The sequence below is a fragment of the Pseudorca crassidens genome, chromosome 13 (assembly GCF_039906515.1).
Source record: "Pseudorca crassidens isolate mPseCra1 chromosome 13, mPseCra1.hap1, whole genome shotgun sequence".
Taxonomy (NCBI): domain Eukaryota; kingdom Metazoa; phylum Chordata; class Mammalia; order Artiodactyla; family Delphinidae; genus Pseudorca; species Pseudorca crassidens.
In genome coordinates this window covers 53047441-53072201 of record NC_090308.1, presented here as the reverse complement: position 1 = coordinate 53072201, position 24761 = coordinate 53047441, and the positions used below count along the sequence as shown (strand labels likewise).

The window sequence follows — 24761 nt, the reverse complement described above, 5'->3', positions numbered from 1 at the left end:
TCTAAAGAAGACATACAGATGGCCAACAGGCACATGAAAAAGATGCTCAACATCACTAATCGTCAGAAAAATGCAAATCAAAACCACAATGAGATATCACCTCACACCTAATAGAATAGCTGTTATCAAAAGAAATCACAAATGTTGGCAAGATTGTGGAGAAAAGGGCACCCTCATGCATTGTTGGAGGGATATAAGTTGGTACAGCCACTATGAAAGGCAGTGTGGAGGTTTCTCAAAAAATTAAAAATAGAACTACCATATGATCCTGAAGTTTCAGTTCTGGGTATTTATCTGAAGAAAACGAAAACAGTGATTTGAAAAGTTATATGCACCCCCAATGTTCACTGCAGCATTATTTATTATATACAGTAGCCACGATGTGAAAGAAACCTAAGTGTCCATAGATAGATGAATAAATAAAGATGTGATATATATATGTATGTGTATATATATACAATGGAATAATACTCAGCTATAAAAAGAATGAAATCCTGCCATTGCAACAACATGGATAGACCTGGAGGATATTATGCTAAGTGAAATAAGTCAGAAAGAGAAAAACAAATACCATATGATTTCACTAATATATGGGGGAAGAAAACAAAACAAACAAACAGAAAACATAAATAGACTCATAGATACAGGTAACAGGCTGGTGGTTTCCAGATTGAAAGGGGTAGAGGGTTAGGCAAATAGATGAAGAGGATGAGAGGTACAGACTTCCAGCTATAAAATAAGTAAGACCTGGGGATATAATATACAGCATAGGAAATACAGTCAATAATACTGTACTAACTTTGTATGGTGACAGATGGTAACTAGACTTATCATGGTGATCATTTTGTAATGCATGAAAATATTGAATCACTATGCTATACACCTGAAACTAACATAATATTGTAAGTCATTTATACTTCAATAAAAAAATAAATAAAAATAAAAAGTACTTGAAGTGTCTTCAAAGATAAAAGATAGATATGAGAAGTATCTAAATTATCTAAGAAGTTGTATTAAATTTATGTTGGCAATGCTGAATTCACTTTTTAATTTTTTAATTAACTATGGAATACATCAAAAATATTTATAAAATATTTGTCATCCCTGAGAACTTAAAAAATTCTGTTATGAAATATACACAAAAATTAAGAGAAAGATATGATGAACTCCTATACCTGCCACCCAACTCCATCAATTATCAACACATGGTCAGTCTTGTTTCATGTAATCCTTATGTACACCATTATTTCAAAGGAAGTTAGAGTTCATATCATTTCATCCATAAATACTTAAAAATGTACTTCTAAAAGATAAGGACTTGTTTTAAACTTAATACCAAGGTCATATCTAAAATTAATAATATTTCTTTAGTATCATTAAGTATTTACCTAGAGCCCTTTATAACAAATATAGTTGCTGCTGTGGTTATCTATTGCTGTGCAACAAACTACCCCAAAACCTAGAGGCTTTAAAGGAGAACCCATTATTCTCTCTCATGTAGGAAGGTTTTTAGTCATTAAGTCAATTTCTTTGGGAGGGTTCAGATATTTCATTTCTTCTTGAGTTAGTTTTGGTAAGTTTTAATTTTCTAGGAATTTGTCTATTTCATCTAAGTTTTAAAATTAACTCATAAAATTGTTCATATCTTTTTATAATGTCTATAGTATCTGTAGTTATGTTTACTTTTTCATTTCTAATATTGTTTATTTGTACCTCTTCTCTTTTTTCCTTTATTAGTCTCATTAGAGGTCTGTCAATTTTATTAATCATCTCAAAGGACCAAATTTTGTTAATTTTCACTATTGTAAGTTTGTTTCCTGATTTTTAATTTCTGCTTTTATCTTTATTATTTCTTATCTCCATCTTTCTTTGGATTTATTTTGCTGTTCTTTTCCTAATTTCTTAAATTGGAATTCTTTGTTCAATAATGTGTAGCCTTTTTTCACTCCTAATCTGTGCAAAAAAAGCTGTATATCTCTCTAATTATTGTTTTAGCTGCATGCCAAAAGCTTTGATAGGTAGAATTTTCATTATTGTTTAGTTCTAAATTTCTAATTTCTTAACTTCTGTTATAATTTCTTCTTTGAATAATTGATTATTTAGAAGTATAGTTCTTTATTTTCAACCATGGGATATTTCTGGTTATTATTTTGTTGTTGGTTTCTAAGCTATGTGGTCTGCCTAATACCATTCCTTTGAAACTTGAGATTTATGGACTAGTATAGGGTTATTTTTTATTACACTTTTTTTTCTTCTTTCATGCATTGGCAATTGTCTTTGCCATCCCCTGGGAGATAGGGGTTATTCTAGTTCATCCTTCCATTGAGGGTGTACACTTTGGGTCCTAGCTCTACTGTCTGTTCAGGCCCTGGGTTTTATCCCCTCTACCGCAGCCCCAGAAGGCTGTGCATATCAAAGCTCCTGTTCATCCAATTCAGTGCCTGCCCTCAAGATGGAAGCAGCATCAGTGTTCTCTCCTCCCTGCATGCTCTGCTTTTGTTGTTTTTTTTTAATTATTGAAGCATGGTTGATTTACAATGTTGTGTTAATTTCTGCTATACAGCAAAGTGAGTCAGTTATACGTATATATACATTCTTCTTTATATTCTTTTCCATTATGGTATATCCCAGGACATTGAATATAGTTCACTGTACTACACAGTAGGATCTTGTTGTCCGTCTATTCTATTCCCTTTTAGCTTTTGACCTGAGTATTCCTTACAGTCTATTCTAACCAGTTTGTCAATGCATTTAAGAAGATTTTAAAAAAATAAATATTATCCATCACTTTTCATTGGTTGTGAACCTATGATGTGAACCTAGGTTCACCTATGTGAACCTATGATGTCTGCATACATCCATCAGCAGATGCCTATACTGACATCTTATTTGACTACTGTTGAATTCCTGTAACACGTAGTAAGTAACATGTTCAAAGAGGTCAAGGCTTGGACATTTCTTGACGCAATCACTAGAAATACTGTTAGGGGAAAATTTAACAGGATATGTAGAGCGAATGTTCACAAGTATTAACCAACCATCGAATAAAAAAATACACACTGAAAAGAGAAAAATGATATGCTTTTAAGTTCCATTCAGAGTCCTCAAAACTACAGCCAATAAATCTGAATAATTCTGAAATGACCCTCATATGTTTGCTAAAAAGATACATAGGAGTGTTCATAGCAGCATCTCTCCTGTCAAAAATTGAAGAAAAACCAGCAAATACCTATCAGTGGTAGGATAGATAAATAAGTTGTGGAATGCTTTATAGCAATGAGAATGAACAAACTACAGCCCCATGCAACTATATATACGAATTTCATAAATATAGTGTTGAATGAGAGAAGCTCAATACAATAATATATAAATTTGTATGATTCTATTTATATAAAGTTCAAAAACAGACCAAACGCATTTATTGAGTTATAATTCAAGGTGGTTGTTACCTTTGACAGAAAATTAGTGAAAGGGATGGGCACACGAGGACTTCTGAAGATCTAGTCGTGTTCAATTTCTTAATTTGAAAGCTTGTTACATAGGTGTGCTCATTTTGTGAAAATTAGTTGAAATGTACACTTTTAATGTATGCATTTTCTGTATATATACATCAATAAAATTTTACATTACAAAAAATCCAAAATGAGAGATAAAAGCCATGAATTTATTTAAGAAATGAAATATCCACCTGATGCTGCTCTTGATTTTTTACAAAAAGATTGTGCTAATAAAGTGTTAACATAATGACATTGTAGCTGTTTAATGACTTCCGGAAAGCTGGGGACCTTGATCTTGAGAAATGAGAATAGGAAAAATGGAGATATTTTTCTTCTAAGTGTAGGAAAACACTGCTTTTCCCAGACTGAGTTATACTGTAGAATTGTGAAGAGCTTTTCCTTTTTTTTTTCCGTTAAAATTTTTTTTTATTGAAGTATAGTTAATCTTCAATGTTGTGTGAGTTTCAGGTGTACGGCAAAGTGATTCAGTTATTTATACATATATATATATACATATATATAAATACACACACATATCCATGTTCTTTTTCAGATTCTTTTCCATTATAGGTTATTACAAGATATTGACTATAGTTCCCTGTGCTATACAGTTTTAGAGTGGTTATGTTTACTGATCACCTGCAAAATTCTTGGAAATTTAAAAATCTGTTCTTGTGAGCTAGTACAAAAATGCTCCAGCACAGAAATCCCTTTTCTACCCCTGAGCAGCTTTGCGTGACCTTAAAGAAATTACTTTACTTGTGGAGCTTTAGTTTTCTCATCTCAAATATAGTGAGAACATATTAGGTTATTGAAAGGATAAAATATTTATGACCATGCCCAACAGATGGTTAGATCTCTTAGGTGTTTAGATGGTTAGGGCTCTTCTTAGTACATCAGAGATCTGAGCCATGTATTAATCTTCTTCTTTGACAGTTGTCCTCATTCTACTCTAAGCCTGTTTCTTCAACTGTAGAAAGAGAATACATGCCTACCACTCTGACACCTGGTAAGTAATCTTTTGGTTATTAATAATATTATTAGAATATTGTCAAATAGCAAGTTTGGTTCTAGTTGTCTTTCTTAATTTCTGCAGTGACTTATCATCTGAGTGCAGTTATTTCTGTGGGAACCCTAAATTATTCCTCTGTGTCCTCCACAAAGAAAAATCTAAGTGGCTTCCATTTTCTGCCCTAGCCCTCTCTGTAAAATCTTCTTTGCCAACAGCAAAGCATCATTATCTTACTAAGAAATGCAGTGGGTCATTTCATTCTAGATCTATGGTTTGCCTTGAGCTAGAGAAATATTCCCAGTTCTCTAAGGAAGAATTCCAGCTCAGCTTACTTGCCAAAACTTGTCAGTAGATTCGTGGATTCTTTACGAGCAGAATCTTGGTTCCTCACTTTAATTTGTGCCCTAAATTTAAACATAGATTATCCCTTATTCTGTTGTTTGTCATGATTCCTACATTTTTCATGTTAACCTCATTTTCTGCATTGTAGTTTTCCATTCTGAGATGGAGATAAATCATATTGTCCCAGCCTGTTTGTAGTGTATTAATCATCCATTTCTCTTCCATGGGCTTTTCACATGGTTGCCCATTTTACATCTGTTCATTCCTTTCTTTTTTTTAGTTTTAATTTTTTTAACATCTTTATTGGAGTATAATTGCTTTACAATGGTTTAGTTTCTGCTTTATAACAAAGTGAATCAGTTATATATATACATATATCCCCATATCTCTTCCCTCTTGCATCTCCCTTCCTCCCACCCTCCCTATCCCTCCCTTCTAGGTCATCACAGAGCACTGAGATGATCTCCCTGTGCTATGCGGCTGCTTCCCACTAGCTATCTATTTTACGTTTGGTAGTGTATATATGTCCATGCCACTCTCTCACTTTGTCCCATCTTACCCTTCCCCCTCCCCATATCCTCAAGTCCATTCTCTAGTAGGTCTGTGTCTTTATTCCCGTCCCCGAGGTTCTTCATGACCATTTTGTTTGTTTTTTAGATTCCATATATATGTGTTAGCATACGGTATTTGTCTTTCTCTTTCTAACTTACTTCACTCTATATGTCAGACTCTAGGTCAATCCACCTCACTACAAATAACTCAATTTCATTTCTTTTTATGGCTGAGTAATATTCCATTGTATATATGTGCCACATCTTCTTTATCCATTCATCTGTTGATGGACACTTACGTAGCTTCCATGTCCTGGCTATTGTAAATAGAGCTGCAATGAACATTATGGTACATGACTCTTTTTGAATTATGGTTTTCTCAGGGTATATGCCCAGTAGTGGGATTGCTGGGTCATATGGTAGTTTTATTTTTAGTTTTTTAAGGAACCTCCATACTGTTCTCCATAGTGGCTGTATCAATTTACATTCCTACCAACAGTGCAAGAGGGTTCCCTTTTCTCCACACCCTCTCCAGCATTTATTGTTTCTAGATTTTTTGATGATGGCCATTCTGACCAGTGTGAGATGATATCTCATTGTAGTTTTGATTTGCATTTCTCTAATGATTAATGATGTTGAGCAATCTTTCATGTGCTTCTTGGTCATCTGCATGTCTTCTTTGGAGAAATGTCTATTTAGGTCTTCTGCCTATTTTTGGATTGGGTTGTTTGTTTCTTTTTGATATTGAGCTGCATGAGCTGCTTGTAAATTTTGGAGATTAATCCTTTGTCAGTTGCTTCATTTGCAAATATTTTCTCCCATTCTGAGGGTTGTCTTTTCATCTTGTTTATGGTTTCCTTTGCTGTGCAAAAGCTTTGAAGTTTCATTAGGTCCCATTTGTTTCTTTTTGCTTTTATTTCCATTTCTCTAGGGGGTGAGTCAAAAAGATCTTACTGTGATTTTTGTCATAGAGTGTTCTGCCTATGTTTTTCTCTAAGAGTTTGATAGTGTCTGGCCTTACATTTAGGTCTTTAATCCATTTTGAGCTTATTTTTGTGTATGGTGTTAGGGAGTGTTCTAATTTCATTTGTTTACATATACCTGTCCAGTTTTCCCAGCACCACTTATTGAAGAAGCTGTCTTTTCTCCACTCTATGTTCTTGCCTCCTTTATCAAAGATAAGGTGACCGTATGTGCGTGGGTTTATCTCTGGGCTTTCTATCCTGTTCCATTGGTCTATATTTCTGTTTTTGTGCCAGTGCCATACTGTCATGATTACTGTAGCTTTCTAGTATAGTCTGAAGTCAGAGAGCCTGATTCCTCCAGCTCTGTTTTTCTTTCTCAAGATTGCTTTGGCTATTCGGGGTCTTTTGTGTTTCCATACAAATTGTGAAATTTTTTCTTCTAGTTCTGTGAAAAATGCCATTGGTGGTTTGATAGGGATGGCATTGAATCTAAGATTGCTTTGGGTAGTATAGTCATTTTCAAAATGTTGATTCTTCCAATCCAAGAACATGGTATATCTCTCCATCTATTTGTATCATCTTTAATTTCTTTCATCAGGTCTTTTGTCTCCTTAGGTAGGTTTGTTCCTAGGTAGTTTATTCTTTTTGTTGCAATGGTAAATGGGAGTGTTTTCTTAATTTGACTTTCAGATTTTTCATCATTCGTGTATAGGAATGCAAGAGATTTCTGTGCATTAATTTTGTATCCTGCTACTTTACCAAATTCATTGATTATGTTCATTCCTTTCTCATACAAGTTGCACAGCCTACTTTTATTTCTATTTCTTTATAAAATCTGATGTAAAATAGTGTATTTCTCCCCAGTACATTTCCATTGGTTGAAGATTTATCAGAAATTATTTGACTCCATAAGTTCTATTTACATTATTTCTTTGCATTTCATGGTATTTTCACCTCCCAAACCCCTAAAGGACAGTGGCGCCAGCAATGACCTCTCAAACTGATTTTCTAAAGTGTTCCTTCTTAGAGCTTAGGCAGGTCTCACATTTCTTCAGGGCAGAGATTACCTGTTTTATTTATCATCTAATCCATAGGTAAACCTAGTGATTCTTTTGCTATGGTAGGATATAGAGAGGAATTTATTTGCAAGGCAAATAAGAAAATACTGAACTTTTATACTCTGAAGACCAGACGTTGGAAGAAACTTATTCTTCAAAAATATATATCTTTTCTGAAGACTCAGCTATTCCTGAAGTGAACATAAATTATAATTTTTACTTTAAAAGTAGAGTGAAGATAAAAAAAAAACATTACTAAAGTCTTGTATATACATTCTACTACTGCCAATTACATTACTTTAGTCGTATGATAGTAACCATGACATCATCGGTATAATCTAGTATTCCTTTGCATTTGGGATTATGTTTTGACAGTGACCTTTATCTGCATTTTTGAAAAGATAGATAAAAAATTGCTGCTTTTTCCCCCACAAGCATTTGAAGGCGATTACTGGTATATTTCAGCACATATTGGTATATATGTTGTCATTGAAGTAGATGATGAAATTAGAAAACTAACTTTCAAGTGCTCCCAAACAGTATATCTGTGTTTCACATGGCTGGGATTCTTAATTTTCTCTGCTCTTTCTCTTTCCCTGGTTCTCCAACTTTCCTCTTAAATGTCAGTGTTCCCAGGGTTCCATCTTTGGTCCTTTTTCTTCTCATGTTATACACTCTGCCGTGCCTACAATCATCACCACCACCCACACTCCTCAACTCCCACGTTTCCATCTCCATCTCACTTCTAAGCCTCCCTTTCTCTATCTCCAACTGCTGGCTAACCCTGGAAGATGTTTCCCCTTGGATCTCAGTATCCAGGAATGGGTGGTTCTCGGAAGCCACCGACTTGCTTTTAACTTAGGGTCTCAATGAGACGTGTGCTCAATTGTGTTTCTCTCTGTTTTGCCACTAGGAAGCTCAGGGCAGATCTGGTGGCCTATCCGTAGTTGTTGTTTAGGGTCTGCCTTTTACTTTTTGTGTATTAACCTCACCTCTGTCTTAATTCTCTTCACCTCAATTTTTCACCTAGTTGTTTTTATCCTGCTATAATGTATGTATTTATATAGCCTTGGTTTGGAATAGTCAAGGTAAAGTAATATGATGTGATTATATCTATAAATATATCCTTTCTGAATATCTCCACCTTGATGGTCCTTGTGGGTATAACAATGTCAACATGTTAGAAATATATCCTCCTCCTAACATTCTCTGTCATGAACTAATCCAACTAGTTTCCCAAACTAGCAGTAATCCCAACTTAATCTTTTTTTTTTTTTTTTGTGGTACACGGGCCTCTCCCGTTGCGGAGCACAGGCTCCGGACACGCAAGCTCAGCGGCCATGGCTCACGGGCCCAGCCGCTCCGTGGCATGTGGGATCTTCCCAGACTGGGGCACGAACCCATGTCCCCTGCATCGGCCGGCGGACTCTCAACCACTGCACCACCATGGAAGCCCCCAACTTAATCTTTGACTCTTTCTCTCTTTCCCATCATCACCTCCAATTAGTCACCAAAGTCTCCCAATTTATCAAGAGATTTCCTCTTCATCCCCACAGTCACTGTCCGACTGGACTATTGCAATGGTTTCTTGCCATTCCAGTTTGTTCTGTGTTCTGCTCCCAGAACAACCTTCCTAAAATATATATCAGATCCTATTAGTGCCCTATTTAAAACCCTTCACTGTCTCCCCATGGCCCATAAGGTAAATTCCAAACCACTTTGTATGATGAACAAGGCCCTTCATGATTTGAACAGTGAACTCTTTCCTCTCCGTAGTGGGAGCTTATTCTCCTATCTAGAGGTCCACCACTCTCTGTGTCACCGTTTGATCCATGTTGGATTCCCCTGGAAGCAGACTCTGAGACACATAGAATTGGAGTGCAGGAGTTTGATCAGGCCATGGTCTTGGGATTACCAAGATAAGAAGGGAAAAAAGCAGAAAGGGGCTGAGAGACAAGTCAGGCTGTGAAAAGTGATATGCTGGAGCCAGCTTGCATGGAAATCGGCAGATACTGTAAATCAGGGCTTTCCCTCCTCCCCCCAGAGAACCCGCTTACCAGCTCACCTCTGGTTGCAGTGCAATTGCAAAAGGCCTCGGCTGAACCCACAAAGTGTTTGAAAGCTGGGAAGGGCCTTCAGGGTTGTCCTAAACTTGAGGTGAGGGAGCTGGGCATCTATACCCCTCTGTTATCAGTCACTGGATGTGGACTTTCTCTGGAAGGGGACATGACCTTGGGCAAACACTCTTCAGCTGAGGCAGTTCCAAAAGAGGGCTGACAGCTGAAGGCTGTCTGTAGGCACCTCCCCGGCAGCTGGGGCAGCAAGTCCTTCAAGAGAAGCTTGCCACAAGTTCCCTATGGCCTCCGTATTTGCAGCTCTCTGAGCACCACTGGCTCTGCTGGGTGGGGAGGCAAGTGGCAGAGCGAGGCTCACGTTTAAGATTGGCCTTTGGCTCTTATAGCCTGGCAGCTGTAACAGGTAAAGGAGTCTTTTGACAAAGTCGATGGAGCCCCTGGTTTTCTCTCCAACCCTTGAATTAGGAATTTAAGAATTATGGGTTGTCTCCTTCCTTTATTAAGCTATCCAGCCCCCAAAGTCCTTTAGTTCATCAGCTTCTTCATGTTCTTTTATGGCAGTGGTTCTCAACTGGGGACAGGTTTGCCATCCAAAATTATACCACAGAGTTGGTCCGGTGAGGACCCTGCAACGGGCACCCTGAACATTGACCTGTACACCTTGCGTCTTGGACAGGATGCTCCATCCCTGGTGCTGAGTCGCTGCAGCCCCTTAGCACTGGGTGCTGCTGCCACTGCTGCTGGTGTTCAAGAAAATCTCCTTGCTTGTCCTGCTCCTCTCTGTCCCCTGTTTCAAGGTCTGGAGCCGGTATATCGAACCTTTGAGGCCTGAGATGTTAACTGCAAACGATGCTGTGACAGTGGGTATCTGGCAGTTTCAGCTTGGATGGTGGGAGGTGGCCTTTACCTGTGGTCAAAATTCACCAGGAGGGCAATTTCCCAGACAGAGAAAGTGTGTAGATGCTGGAGAGCAAAATTCCGACTTTTAGGTGAAAAAGGTGTTAATTCCTCCTGACATTTGCATCTATTTCAGGCCATTTTATCATAAACATCTCCAACAGCAAAGCACTTGGATGTGTATAGCTCTCTGTATTTTTCCAGTGCATTACCTCAGGTTAATTTGTAGGTTTCTGACCCTGCCATAACTGCTGTTTACTTGATTACACACACACACACTCATACCTTGGTATGATAGCCTGATTATTATAATTACTTTCTCAGTATAAAAATAGGTATATGTCCTCTGAAGATCTTACCTTTGTTATTCAAATTCATTTCATCATGTGTTAGCAGTTCCAGAATAAACAATGCTGGAAACAATTTCCTAATGAAGTAAAGCTAGACAGCGTGACTTTTCATTTCTGTCTTTGATTAATTGTGTGCTCGTCTCCTCTTTTATGCAAGATAAATCCACATGTAAAGCTGTATCAAGGCAGAAAAACAAAGTCTCTTTTTTAAGAGTTCTTAGTTCTAGTGTGACTTTTTTTTTTTTTCTTATTGTCACTTGATGAATCTTTTCGTTCACCTTTTCTGACAACATCCAAGATGAAAAGTTCTGTGCCTCATAGATGAGCTGATGATCCCCTGACAGGGCTCTGCAAAAGTTTCTGGTTAGCCTGGCGCATAAAATACCAGTATTGTCTGGAAGACTCAGAGATTGCCAGTGCAGTAGGGCAATTTTTTAAAGTAAATTTAATGAGACATTCTAAAAGAAGGATCCAGAGGCAGGTCCATTTTGACTTTCACATAAAGACTAGGGGCAGCCAATTTGCCTGTCACTGTTGGAGATGTTTAGGGATGTTGGTAAGAACTCATTTTACACGTTAGCATACCCAAACATAGGATTGCTTTTTCATTGCTGCTTAAGGTGTCTCTCCATACTGTCATCTATCATCATTCCGGGTTTATAGATGGAGAAACTGACTAGGAAAAGCAGACCACAGACTCAGAATTAAAAGTCAAATATGAAAACAAATGATCAAATAAAAACCCAAGGCTTTTCCAGTGCAGGAAGGAAGGAGGGGAATCCTTCCCAGTCAGAGGCGGGCTGTCACAATCCCCAGTTTCTTAACTCATCAGAATGGTACACTTTTTTTGTCTCTTTTTTTTTTTTAAATAAACTTTTAATTTTAGAGTAGTTTTAAATTTACAGAAAAATTGGAAAGACAGTACAGAGAGTTCCTATTTGCCCCACCCCTGGTTTCCCCTGTTGTTAACATCTTATATTAGTATGGTACATTTGTCACAGTTAGTGAGCCAATACTGATATATTATTATTAACTAAAGTCCATATAGTTTATTCAGATTTCCTTAGCTTTTTAAAAAATATAATTGATGTATACGATTATATTAGTTTCAGGCATACAACATAATGATTTGATATTTGATATACTGCAAAACAATCACAATAAGTTGAGTTAACATCCATCACCATACATTTTTTTCTTGTGGCGAGAACGTTTTAAGATCTACGTTTTAGCAGCTGTCAAATATACAGTACAGTATTATTCACTATAGTCACAACACTGTACACTACATCCCCATGACTTATTATTTTATAACCAGATGGTTGTGCCTTTAGACCCCCTTCACCCATTTCACCATTCCCCCCTGCTGCCCCTTGCAACCACCAATCTATTCTCTGTATCTCTGAACTTGTTTTTTCCAGACTCCATGAGGGAGATCATTTGGTGTTTGTCTATTTCACTTAGCATAATGCCCTCAAGGTCCATCCATATTGTCACAAATGGTAGGATTTCCTTCTTTTTTAATGGCTGAATAATATTCCATTGCGTGTATGTATTATATTTTCTTTATCCATTCATCCATCAGTTGACACTTAGGGTGTTTCCATGTTTTGGCTATTTTAAATACTGCTGCAGTGAATATGGGGGCATGTATATCTTTTCCAGTTAGTATTTTCATTTTCTTCACATAAATATGCGAAAGTGGAATTTCTGAATCATATAGTAGTTCTGTTTTGAATTTTTAGCTTGATTTAGTCCTACTGGTTTATTTTTGCTTTTGTTATCTTTGCTTTTGGTTTCAAATCCAAAAAAAATCATTGCCAAGACTGATGTCAAGTAGCTTACTGCCTATGTTTTCTGGTTTCAGGTCTTAATTTTTGTGTACAGTGTAAGATAGTGGTCCAGTTTCATTCTTTTGTGTGTGCCTGTCCAGTTTTCCAACACCATTGTATATTCTTGGCTCCTTTGTCATAAATTAATTGACCATGTATGCATGAGTTTATTTCTGGGCTTTTTATTCTGTTCTTCTCATCTATGTGTCTGTTTTTTATGCTAATACTGTAATGTTTTGATTACTATAGCATTGTAATATAGTTTGAAATCAGGGAGTATGATGCCTCCAGCTTTGTTTTTCTTTCTCAAGATTGCTTTGACTATTCAGAGCTTTTTGTGGTTCATTACAAATTTTAGGATTGTTTATATATCTGTGAAAAATGCCATTGGAATTTTGACAGGAATTGCATTGAATCTGTAGATTGCTTTGGGTAGTATGGACATTTTAACAACTTAATTCTTCCAATTATGCTTTTTGTATTATGTATGAAACAAATCATCACACTCTAATTCATGTACATTGTCTCCCATGAAGAAATGTAAAGCAGGGTCAGAGGATAGAGTGACAGGGGCCATTCTAGGTAGGGTGATCAGGAAAGGGCTCTCTGAGGAAGTGAGGTGAGACCTCTATGAAGATCTGGGAGAGAAAATACCAAGCAGAGGGAAGAGAGGGCAGAGGCAGTTTATTTCTGAATGCAGCATATGTGATTCTTAGCAACTATGGTCCAGTCAGGTTTGGATTATGGATTCTCCAAATAATTGAACATAACATATAATCAGACTATAGCTGCACGTGCCCACACGCACGCGCACGCACACACACGTGCATGCAGGCACACTCTTCTGTCAAGATGCCATCAAGTAACATGAATTAGCTAAGTGGTTCTCAAACTCTAATATAAGTGAGAGTCACCTGGGAATCCAGGTGAAAATGAAAAGTGAACACTGCAGGACGGCTGGCAGGCTGCCAGGCGTTCCGTTAGCTCTCACTTTTCCTTGTAGTCATCAGGCTTCAACTTTCTCTGAGCTTAGTTTTAACTTTTTCAGTAAAGGATAGTTTGCTGCTGTGGATCCAGGAAGCAGAGGATTATCACGAAAAGAGCAAAGGGTCACTTCCAGCTGGAAAGAGCAGATGAAGTCATTGGAACGATTTTTCCACTGAAGAAAACTATAAAATCTGGATGAAACTTTTTAAAAATGTTAAAGCATCATAGAGATAAATGATTGTAAGGATTTACTAGGCCAGATTTTTGGAGAGGAAAGTGGAGCCTCTTCAACTCTCAGTCTTCTGTCCTCAGTCTAGAAGAAACCACTAAAAATGATCTTATGACAGCAGCGAGATGGTGGGAAGGAGTATCAAAAATTTGAGTCTAGTACCTACCAGCATTAGAAGCTGCTGACCCCCTCCCCCAGGCCCCGGGTTGGGACTGCAAAGGGCTACACCATGGAAGTGCAGCTATACATGGCAGTCCATAGACTACTAGCAGCCTCGGGGGCTGGCAGAAGTGCTTTCTGGAGGAACAAAACATCACTGTAGGTCCAAAGTAGTTCTGTAACTATTTTTTTTTAACACAATGCCCTGCAAGACACAAAACAAACCAAAATCATGGTCAATCCAACCATCTGGACATTTTTATACTGATGATACTTGGGTGCATCTAATCAGAATTCAGCAACTGTTAATAGAGTAGGAACTACTAAGATTACTACATTGTATTACAAGTCAAAACAGGAACTGGTCACACAAATAAATTTTGTCCAATGGATGGTAACTTGACAATGAAAAAGAACTACTTTTTCATGCAAAAACATGGATGACTCTCAGAAAGATTAAGCTGAGCAAGAGAAGGCAGTCAGGTACTGTACCTACGTATGGTGCCACTTATATGACATTCTAGATAATGCAAAAATAACCTATAGTGGCAGAAATCAGATTACTGGTCACCTGGCGCCAGGGGGAAGGGGGGACTAAATGCAAAAATAACCTGTAGTGGCAGAAATCAGATTACTGGTCACCTGGCGCCAGGGGGAAGGGGGGACTAAATGCAAAAATAACCTATAGTGGCAGAAATCAGATTACTGGTCACCTGGCGCCAGGGGGCAGGGGGGACTAAATGCAAAAATAATCTATAGTGGCAGAAAACAGATTACTGGTCACCTGGCGCCAGGGGGAAGGGGGGACTAAATGCAAAAGGGCATGAGGAATATTTTGGGGTGATGGAAATGTTTTATATCTTGATTGTGGTGATTGTCACATGAGTGTATGTGCTTGTCAAACGCATCAGATTTTACACTTAAAATGGATGCATTTTATTTTATGTAAATTATACCTTAACAAAGTTGATTTGGAAAAGATAGTAAGTCCATCTCCCCTAAAACTTTTATTCTGTGTACTTTTCTCATCTAAATTCCAAGACTCATTTAATATAACGATGATTATTGCAATATTTGTTAAAAATGTGCTCTCATTTACTATGTGTGGTAGTACGCCCAATAATGATAATAATATTATTAGCCTTATTTTATTAAACTGTTCCTCACGTTATTTAGTAAATGTCTTCTTTAGGATCTGCCTGATATGAGCATCCACACCTAAACATATGCTCCTGAAAGCCTTCCAACAAAACTTTCTCATTGGTTTACTCTTCTTGCTAAGAAACAATAGAGAGATGTGATAAGTTTCATAATTTTAATACACTATGAAGTATACAAATGTATATTTAAATGTGCGTTAAAGGAGTTGGGCAGATTGGTGAATGCTGATTTCCATTCAGCATTGGTTGGTTATTATTACAAATGGTAACTTATTGAATGTAAGTTCTTTTTCTTATTACAGCTAGGATTAGAATTACATTAACAAAATAGGACTAATAAGGGAAAAAAATGGATAGAAAAAGCCCAAATTAAAGTATTTCTATTATGAATCTCATAGTAAGAAATAAAGTATGAAACAAACTTGGCATTTCTGAGACGTCTTGGGAATCACAGTCCATGCTCGCTGATTCTCTCGCTCCTGTTAACAAGCCAGTCACCTTCTGCACTCAGATTGAGAAAGTCATTATTTTTCTTTGTGGGCTGTAATTCTGCTAACGCTGGTGCTCTTGTTATAGCAGTCCTGTAACTCAGCTGGCTAGGATGGATTTGTAGACTCTGGGTCTTTACTGATAACCTTTACTGACCTTGTAAGATTCACAGATCCTTATTATGGCAGAAGTCCAAAGTGCTTCATGAATCAAAATGTTTTGGCACAAACATGTGATTCTGAGTACACTAGACTGAAAAGAGCTTGCTATGCAATGAGAGACCACGCTACTTAAACCAACAATTTTCCTTGAAAAGCACAGTGTTAAATACGGGCATGAATGTTTGTTCTCCAGCAGGGCACATCTAGCTCCCTACTCGTCATCCTTTGTACTCCAAGGAAATTAAGGCATGTCTTGAATTGTGATGATGCCTGAGTCAACACAAAAAACACTAAATTTTATACATATCTGTGTTGACATAAATTGAGATCCTTTCCAGCTCTCATAGCAAAATTGAATCCCTGCATAAGAGAATTGTATGCAATAAGATGTAATCTCTTAAATATTTTACCGAGGGTTTCTTAGCATTCATTCAGGAGAATTATGTTTGGGGAATGTGAATATGTCAGTGAAGGAAATAATGTTATAAAACCCAGAGAAGCAGCTTTTTATTGGCATTCATAAAACCAAATCCTTATTTCTTGGAAGACCAAAGCTAATGATGACATTCCTATAGTAACTTCATCAGTTAGTTCATAAATTTCCTTGAGTGTCCACCCATGGTATTGCAAAGCCCGTTTTATATACTCTGGAGCACTAGGAGAGGAAACACTGGAGGAGGTGTTTTGCCCTCAAGTTATGTAAATTTTAATTAGTATTAAATGAGAAACATAAAAGAACACAATGTGTGTGTATACACACATATCTACATTATCTATCTATCTTCATCATCATCTATCTTCTGCAGCTAAATACAGAGATTAACTAGGGGTGGTGGTTGTGTTTGGGGCAACGGGGAAGTAAGTGGATTAGAAAGTGCAATTAACACAATTTAAAAAAAAAATCTCAGGCTTCCCTGGTGGTGCAGTGGTTAAGAATCCGCCTGCCAGTGCAGGGAACACGGTTTCGATCCCTGGTCTGGGAAGATCCCACATGCCGCGGAGCAACTAAGCCCGTGCGCCACAACTGCTGAGCCTGCGCTCTAGAGCCTGCGAGCCACAACTACTGAGCCCGCACGCTCTAGGGCCTCCGTGCTGCAGCTACCGAGCCTGCGTGCCTAGAGCCGGTGCTCTGCAACAAGAGAAGCCACCGCAATGAGAAGCCCGCGCACCACAACGAAGAGTAGCCCCCGCTTGTCGCAACTAGAGAAGGCCTGTGCTCAGCAACGAAAACCCAACGCAGCCAAAATAAAATAAACAAAAATTAAAAAAAAAAAAATCTCTGCTAGTACTGCCATAGTTGTCTACTTCTTCCTTTTTAAATAAGGGGCTTAATTTGATCATGTGTTAGACATTGAATAGGCACAGGTAACTCCTCCTGCAACAAGAATATAGAAAGAACTTGTTATATGTGAGTCCCAAAGGGCTCACTTGGATTTTCAGTATTCCCCACCAAACTTTTAATTTTAGAAGAACCATAGTCTGAAGTTGACATAAGCAAAAGAATTCAGGATATCTTTTAGTGTACTTGTTTGTTTTTGCCAAGACCTGTTACCAGTCGGGGTCTGAGGACCAAGCTGATATCCCAAGGAGGGCCCTCTGGCACTTGGTACTCACCGTCTGTCTTCATAGGGCCATCTTACAGGAGACTTGTAACCCTTCTCTGCCTCCTAGTCCTCATCAGGAATATCCCAGGCCATCTGTACATGTTTCCAGAATCTTGAACCTTGAAAAAATAGGACTGAGGTCTCAATCTTTTCCTTCCAGAAGACTTCTTATCTCCTATGAAAATAACCACCTCTTTAAAAAAAACTTCAGGCCCACGGAAAAGAATATAAAAAAGAATGTATATATGTGATAACTCGAGTATATGTGTGTATAACTTTGCTGTACAGCAGAAATTAACACAGCATTGTAAATCAACTACACTTCAATGAAAAAAAAACAAAAAACGTCAAGCCCCATGTAATAATAGCAGTGGAGGGGTCTATTACATGAAGATACCTGCATACTCACCAGACCCTTACCAAACCAGAGACATGTTAAATCTGCTCATCTAGATCCCCTCCACCTCGCTCAAACAGGGAGTATAACTCAGGGAAGTAGAGGATCAAAATTTAAAGCTGCCTGCTACATATTTTACCTGAAAAAGAAATTAAGTAAGCTATGCACTCGAGCGCATATATATTCTCATTTACCATTAAAATACTCTTTAAAAATGTGTTTACTCTCTCAAATATTAAGTAAAATTGACAGCTTAGGAAAGGCCCTATGTTTACTCTGTGGTTTTGCCTAAATCCTCATCCATTGTCAATGTGAGTATAAATACTTAAGTTTGAAGAACATGGAAGTGATCGTTGACTTGCAAAAAGTACAAAGCAAGTGCTTTAGAAACTCATGGGAGGAAAAAATAATTTCTGTTTGGAGAATATTCAAGGCAAACTTGATGGAAAAGTTTTCTTTTTTTTTTGGCTGCGTTGGGTCTTTGTTGTTGCGTGCAGGCTTTCTCTAGTTGCAATGAGCGGGAGCTACTCGTCATTGCAGTGCGCGGTCTTCTCATTGTGGTGGCTTCTCTTGTTGCAGGGCACCGGCTCTAGGCGCGCGGACTTCAGTAGTTGCAGCACACAGGCGCGGTAGCTATGGCACTCAGGCCCTAGAGCGTGCGGGCTCAGTAGTTGTGGCTCACGGGCACTAGAGCGCAGGCTCAGTAGTTGTGGCTCACGGGCTTAGTTGCTCCGCGGCATGTGGGATCTTCCTAGACCAGGGATCGAACCTGTCCCCTACATTGGCAGACAGATTCTCAACCATTACGCCACCAGGGAAGTCCGATGGAGGAGTTATTTTCCATCGTGGCATCAATGGCATAGACTTGAGCCAGCCACGCACACATATGTTTGATCTGTGTAATGCTTCTCCCTTCCCAATCCTTCTGCATACGTTTCAAGATGGCAGTTTGAGTTTTCAAAGAAGGTCAAGGGATGGATATGAAGAAGGGTGAGTTGTTGAAAAAGAGCAAGTTGTATTTGTAGAATCGGAGACTGTTTGGGCTGAATTATGTCAGGTTTATGATGTCAGGTTAAAGGAGGGGTGACTCTCAGATGTCAAGGGCACAGATGATAGAAACTCTCCTATCACACGAGTCTTTGTGAGAAGAAAGACCCTTTCTCCCACCACAGAAATCAGTGCAGACCTTCTTTCCGCTTGCTTTCATAACGAGAATACAATATCTACTTATCTCTCTTGTGATATTGTCAGCAATTGATAGGTATAAAATAATGGGTCCATTATTTTATAAGAGATTGTGAAATGGTGATATTCTAGTTCTATAATTTCCTCATCATGTTTTAATTTACATAATGCCAGTTTTTTTGCTTCTTCATCCATTTGGTTACCCTATGAATTAACTTTGCTCCCTGGAAGCCAAAGCTTAAGGCAAAGTTTGCATGCTGGAGTTTTATTGGGAGATGCAATTCCAGGACAGCACAACTGAAGGAGAAAGGGAAGTGAGGCAGGAAAAAGAACTGCAAAGTGGCATGTTCTAGAGCTGGCATAGCCTCACAAAAATACACGACTGGTTGTTTGATCCACATAGGACGTCTGCCAGAGAGCAGTGTGAAGCACTACATCTTGGAACAGTCCATAAGAGAGAAAGGGAGGCAAACCTATCTGCTGATGGTTTCCCAAATCCTGTCTCTCGCTGGTCAGAGTTCAAAGTTCACTTCAAGGGGCGTTAACTCCTCTAACCTTCCAGGTTGACCTATCAGACTGCCCCAGGCAGTGTTTGGGGAAGCCAGTTGCCATACACTAATGTTTAACACAGTATCTGGGTCCATAAGCAGTGGGAGGAGCCAGCCTCTTTATGCCCATCCCCTCAAGTTGGACCTGGGCATCAGAGCTGCTGCTGCCTCCACAGCAGCAGGCGTGACAGCTGCCGTGCTCAGAGCCCAGCTCTTATCTCAGGGGAGGCTGAGACAGTTAGCGGTGTTAGGAGAGCATGCAACAGTGGTAGTAGTAGGGACGTCCACCGAAGAAGTGGCCAAATCTCAGGGGCAGGTGGGCTGTGCAAATACGGGAGGTGCATGAACTCAGTTTTGTATGAAAACAAAAACTCAGCTTTAGATGATGATATATTTAGGATTTCAATTTTGTATGCTCTGAGGCCTACTTCATACAAACAAGGCAGGATAAATGCTTGAAGTTTGCCTTTTTCAAATCATTTTTCAGAGTAGTGACTTGGTTCCATAGATCCTCCAAGGGTGATCAGTGAGGATTGTACATTTTGTTTTTTAGGAGAGTGGGCATATTATTACAAATCCACGGATTTTTAAAAAACTGAGTTGACTTACTTCAATCCATTGAAATTTGTATTTCACATAAATGCATATCTTATAAACGTCCAAACTGTCCCTTCTTTGGCCAGTGGAAGCCCTTTCAGGTTGCTTCCTGACTTTTACTGACATATTTCTGGAAGTCTTTGAGAGTTCCTTTGCTTTCCGGTGTGACCACGTATCTTGTACATTTCCTGCCTCAGACCTGGAATCGGCCATGTCTGCAAGGAGCCCTGGTTCATATTTGTGGGAATAGTATTCAGAGCCACACTCTGGACACTAAGGATAAAGTAGCAGAATATGGAAGGTAAATATAAGTGTTAGGAAAATTTTATTAAATAAAAAGCGTCAAAAAATAGAAAAATTAGATTCTCAACAGGAAAACTAAATTTTTGACAAATGCAAGTAATGGAAATGTATATATATTTCAAATCTAGAGGAAAATTCAAAATTTTACTTCAGTGACTTGGCAGACTCCTATTTAAAGACTCGTTAAGGAAAACCTTTCATTCAGTTAATCAAACAAACATTATTTGGGTACTTTCTGTTGCAAATTTTTGAATGCTCATAGGTTTTTAAAAAGTGCACCTTGTCCTGAGAATGGAAGCTTGAAACTAGCCAGGGACCTGTGTATGTACATTTTACAAAGGAAGCTCTCTTAAATATAATGGTTAAGTATTAATGGGACCAGGGAGAATGGGGTGGGGGGAGCAGAGAGAATTAATTTATTTAGCAAACATCCATTTACCTTCTATGTGCTAAGCTCTGCCATTGAGAATTCAAAGGTGAATTTAAATATAAGATTTAACCCTTTAGGTATTTCCAGATAATTTGAAACTAAAAGAAGAAAATAACTAATTAAAATACCATGTTTTAACTAGTAACTGAGCTGCTAACTTCCATAGACTGAGAGGGAGAGACCTACAGCCAAGACAGAGTTGGGGGAAGGCTTCTAGGAGCAAGAAGCATTAAACTTGAGCTTGAAGAATGACTTCGCCAGATAGAGAAAGGTTGTGGAAAAAAGAACATTCAGGCTATAGAAAAAAGCATATGCAAAGCCAAAGAGATGGGTAAGGGAATGGTCCCAATGGAATGGCAAGATGTTCTGTGTGTCAAAAACAGAAGAGAATGTGGAGTAAGCCTGCAATGAAGAGAGCAGAGGGAGTTGAGTCTGGAGTTGAATACAAATAGTCACATTGAGAATGGGGTTATACATCACGCTAAGCATTTGAACTGTTCAGTTAATTAAACAAGATTGAGTTTGTGTGAGATGTATCATTTCAGAATACAGTTTTGTCATTTCCTTCATAGATAAGATGTTGACCTTAAAACAAGTTTCAAGCTTAGCTGGAGGGAGCAAAGACCACAGTGTTCTGAGCAGGCCAGTGGGCATTGGGAGGACAGGGGCTCAGGTTGAGGGTATGGGGAATGTAGGTGGGAGGCGGCTGCTCAGACAGCCAGGAGGGTCCCAGAGCGCCTTACTGAAGCTCTAATTTCATGACTGCAATTCCTCTCGACTTCCAGTCTTGACCCCGTAGTGACTTTTCATTAGGAACTCTTTCTGTCTTAGTTCCTGACTTTGCTGATGATTTTCGAGTGGTTGAATCCTCTAAGGACAGGGATCTCTAGTTAGTAGTGGGAACTATCTTTGGGTCCTGCACTCTCACCTGGTAGATCTCTAAGTTAATAAGAGCACAGGGTCCTGACAGGGTTTATACATTGATCTATTTGGGGATAGGAACTTCCACGGGAGTTTGAAATAGGGTCTGACAAATGAGACCCTGTGGATAGTGTCACACTACTTGTATTAGGATAAATCTAAACTTCTGTAATAAAGACACTCGACAATACCATGACTTTAATAGCGATAGTAATGATAATAATAACAATAATAAAATTTCTTTCTCTCTCTCACTAGTAGTTTCAAAGTGAGTGTCGTAGGTCAGTGGGATCACTCTGCTCAAGTGAGGACCCAGGTTCCTTCCAAGTCATGGCTCTGCCATCTCTTGGCCAGTGTGCCTCAAACTTTAATGTGCATGTGAATTCCCTGGGGATCTTGTTAAAATGAAGATTCCATTTCAGTAGGTCTGGGGTGGGACCTGAGATTCTGCATTTCTAACAGTTCCTAGATGATGCAATGCTGCTGTTCCCTGACCATACTGGAGTAGCCAGACCCTAGGGCGTTATCATTGTCTGCATGGTCCACGCTGAGTCACTGCCACAGTCAGGGTCTAACCTACCCTGAAAAGGAGATGCGGGGGGACGGTGGAGGCTCCCTTGATGACCTGGAGGTGGCACACAGCACTTCTGCTCATGTTTCCTGGATAAAATCTTAGTCACATGGCCACACCTAATGGCAAGGATGTCTTGGAAACGTAACCTTGCTGGGCAGCCATGTACCCAGCCACAGTTCTTACTTTTGGAGAGCGGGAAGCAGATGTTGGCAGACAACTCCCAGTCCCTCCACATTCCTCTATCTAAAGTCCCCTCGTGCACCTCTCAGAGGCTTCTGGTGGTCGCCCGGTAACGTGAGGTGTACTCAGGGAAGCGTCCGTGACGCTTTCCAGACAGCACTTCACAGCATTCTTTCCTCCGGCACATTCTTGAGATATCCTGCTCTCGGAATTTCCTGGGTACAGAGGTTCTCTTTCTACCTTCATGACTTTGGAAGTGAACAAGATGACCAAATTATACCTCTTCAAGATCTACGTGTTTAAGGCTTCCTGTTTTTGTGAGGATACATTGATGCTTCAAACCCAGTATCACACATTATACCAGCAAAGACAATCTTGCCTGAGCTGGATCAACTGCGCTGCAGGCTTTCCCATCTGATGAGTGAGATACGATAATCAATGAGTGGAGGCCACTGGCAAGATGCATAGGCGGCCTCAGAGTGAATCATCACCACAGTACATTTATAATAAAGCCCCCGTTCATATGCAGGCAGACATTAGACGGTCAAATAGCTCAAGGATACTGAATGAAAAACTTACTGTTCATGAGTGATAATATTTGCCCTTCTATTTTTAGTTACCTGATTGAAAAGTATCTGGCTTATTCACTGAAAGAAATTTTTGCTTCCTGATACTCATCTCAATATTCAAGCAAGTGAAATAGAATTGACTGTTTTAGCCGAAAGGCTAGAAGGGCAAAAAATGATTGAGCAAGCACTCCATGGCTGCTTTAATGTGTCCTTAATAAACGGCCTTAATAAATGTGTGGGAAGAGATACTGAGCTGCTCTCTGAAAAAAAACAAAATTAAATGTGTATATTCTCCCCTCAAAATACAGGCCTAGAGAACAATGAGCCCTTAGTTGAATTTTCTCCTCAGCGTGACATTTCTCTGTTACCGTTCATTGAAATGAAAAATTCCAAAGTGAGAAAAAAAAACCCGAAATATTATTCTCGAAATCAAGTAAGGCTACCATGTCCTTCCATTAGCCCCAACAGTTGCTTCCAATTATTGTAAGCAGATTTTCTCATTTGTGCTTTTTAGAGAAACAATATTTGAATTTCAGGAGGAGAGCTGAGCATTGAATCATGTTATATACATGCTCAAGACTGTAGCAGCAGTCCAGAAGAGAAGGAAGAATTCTCCCTGGATTCTGAGTCAAAATATATTTAAACCCTAGCCATCTAGTTTTCAAATAATCGTGATAATGATGAAAATAGTGATGACGAAGATGATGATGATGATAGCCAGCATCTGTGGAGTACTGACTGCAAACATGGCACTGTTCCAACGCTTTCCATGTATTAACTCACTTAATCCTCATAAAAACTCTTTGAAGCAGGTCGTATTATAATCCCCACTTTATAGTTGAGAAAAATGAGGCACAGAGATGCTAAATAATTTCCCGCGGTCACACAGCTACTGTAGCAGACACCGTTCACCCAAGATCTGTTTCTTCTTTCTGGGCACATAGCCAGCTGACATTTCCCAGCCTCTTTGCAGGAAGATTGGCCACTGGACTAAGTACCGGCTGATGGAGTATGAGTGATGCGTGCCATTTCTAGACTAAAGCTTTTTAGAAGCAGGAGTGCCCCCTCCATGCTCTTTTACCATTTGCCTGCTGGATGACGACTCTGCTGAGGCACTGGGGGTTGGCAGAGCCACAAGTAGAAGGGGACCGAATCACTCCCACCCATCGGGAACACCCTCCTTGGAGTATCGCAGAGACGAAAAACAAGCTTTTACTCTGTCTGAATCATTACACCTTTGAGCGTCTACTTGTTACTACAATATAGCCAGCCCCAGTTAACACCCCAAAAAGTGGTGGAATCTGGATTTGAATCCAGGCAGGCTGGCTGCATCATCGCCCTTGGTTAAATCACTTAACTTCTTAATTTGAAAAATGGGAATGCTTGTTGCCACCTGTCTCTCTTAGCTTCTGAGCTAGTGTCCTGCAGTCTCCAGTAGAAGACTGAGTTCTGTGCAGCTCCTGAGGAAATCTGGGACAGAGTCAGCAGTACCCTGGGCAAGGTGTTCAGCTTGCTTTTGGTTAATAGTCTACCCGGGATTAAGCCTTGTCATAGCTAGGGCCAGGATACTCTTTCTGGGGACCTTAGTCATCAGCTGGGCTTCTATAGGCTCCACGAGGCTCTTTCTGTTGTGCACCATCTCCAGATGAGATGTCTTCTGGTCCAGAGCAGACCCAGTCCATCTCTTCT

At 39.2% G+C, this 24761-nt stretch overlaps 1 long non-coding RNA gene across 1 annotated transcript in view; it reads left to right on the top strand.

The window, feature by feature from the left end:
* The window catches only part of LOC137204696 (uncharacterized), a 154502-nt gene that overhangs the window by 70714 nt on the left and 59027 nt on the right, over positions 1 to 24761 (top strand). The window contains exon 3 of the long non-coding RNA XR_010933792.1: positions 4434 to 4506. This is a non-coding gene — a long non-coding RNA (uncharacterized lncRNA). The remainder of the gene's footprint in view (positions 1 to 4433; positions 4507 to 24761) is intronic.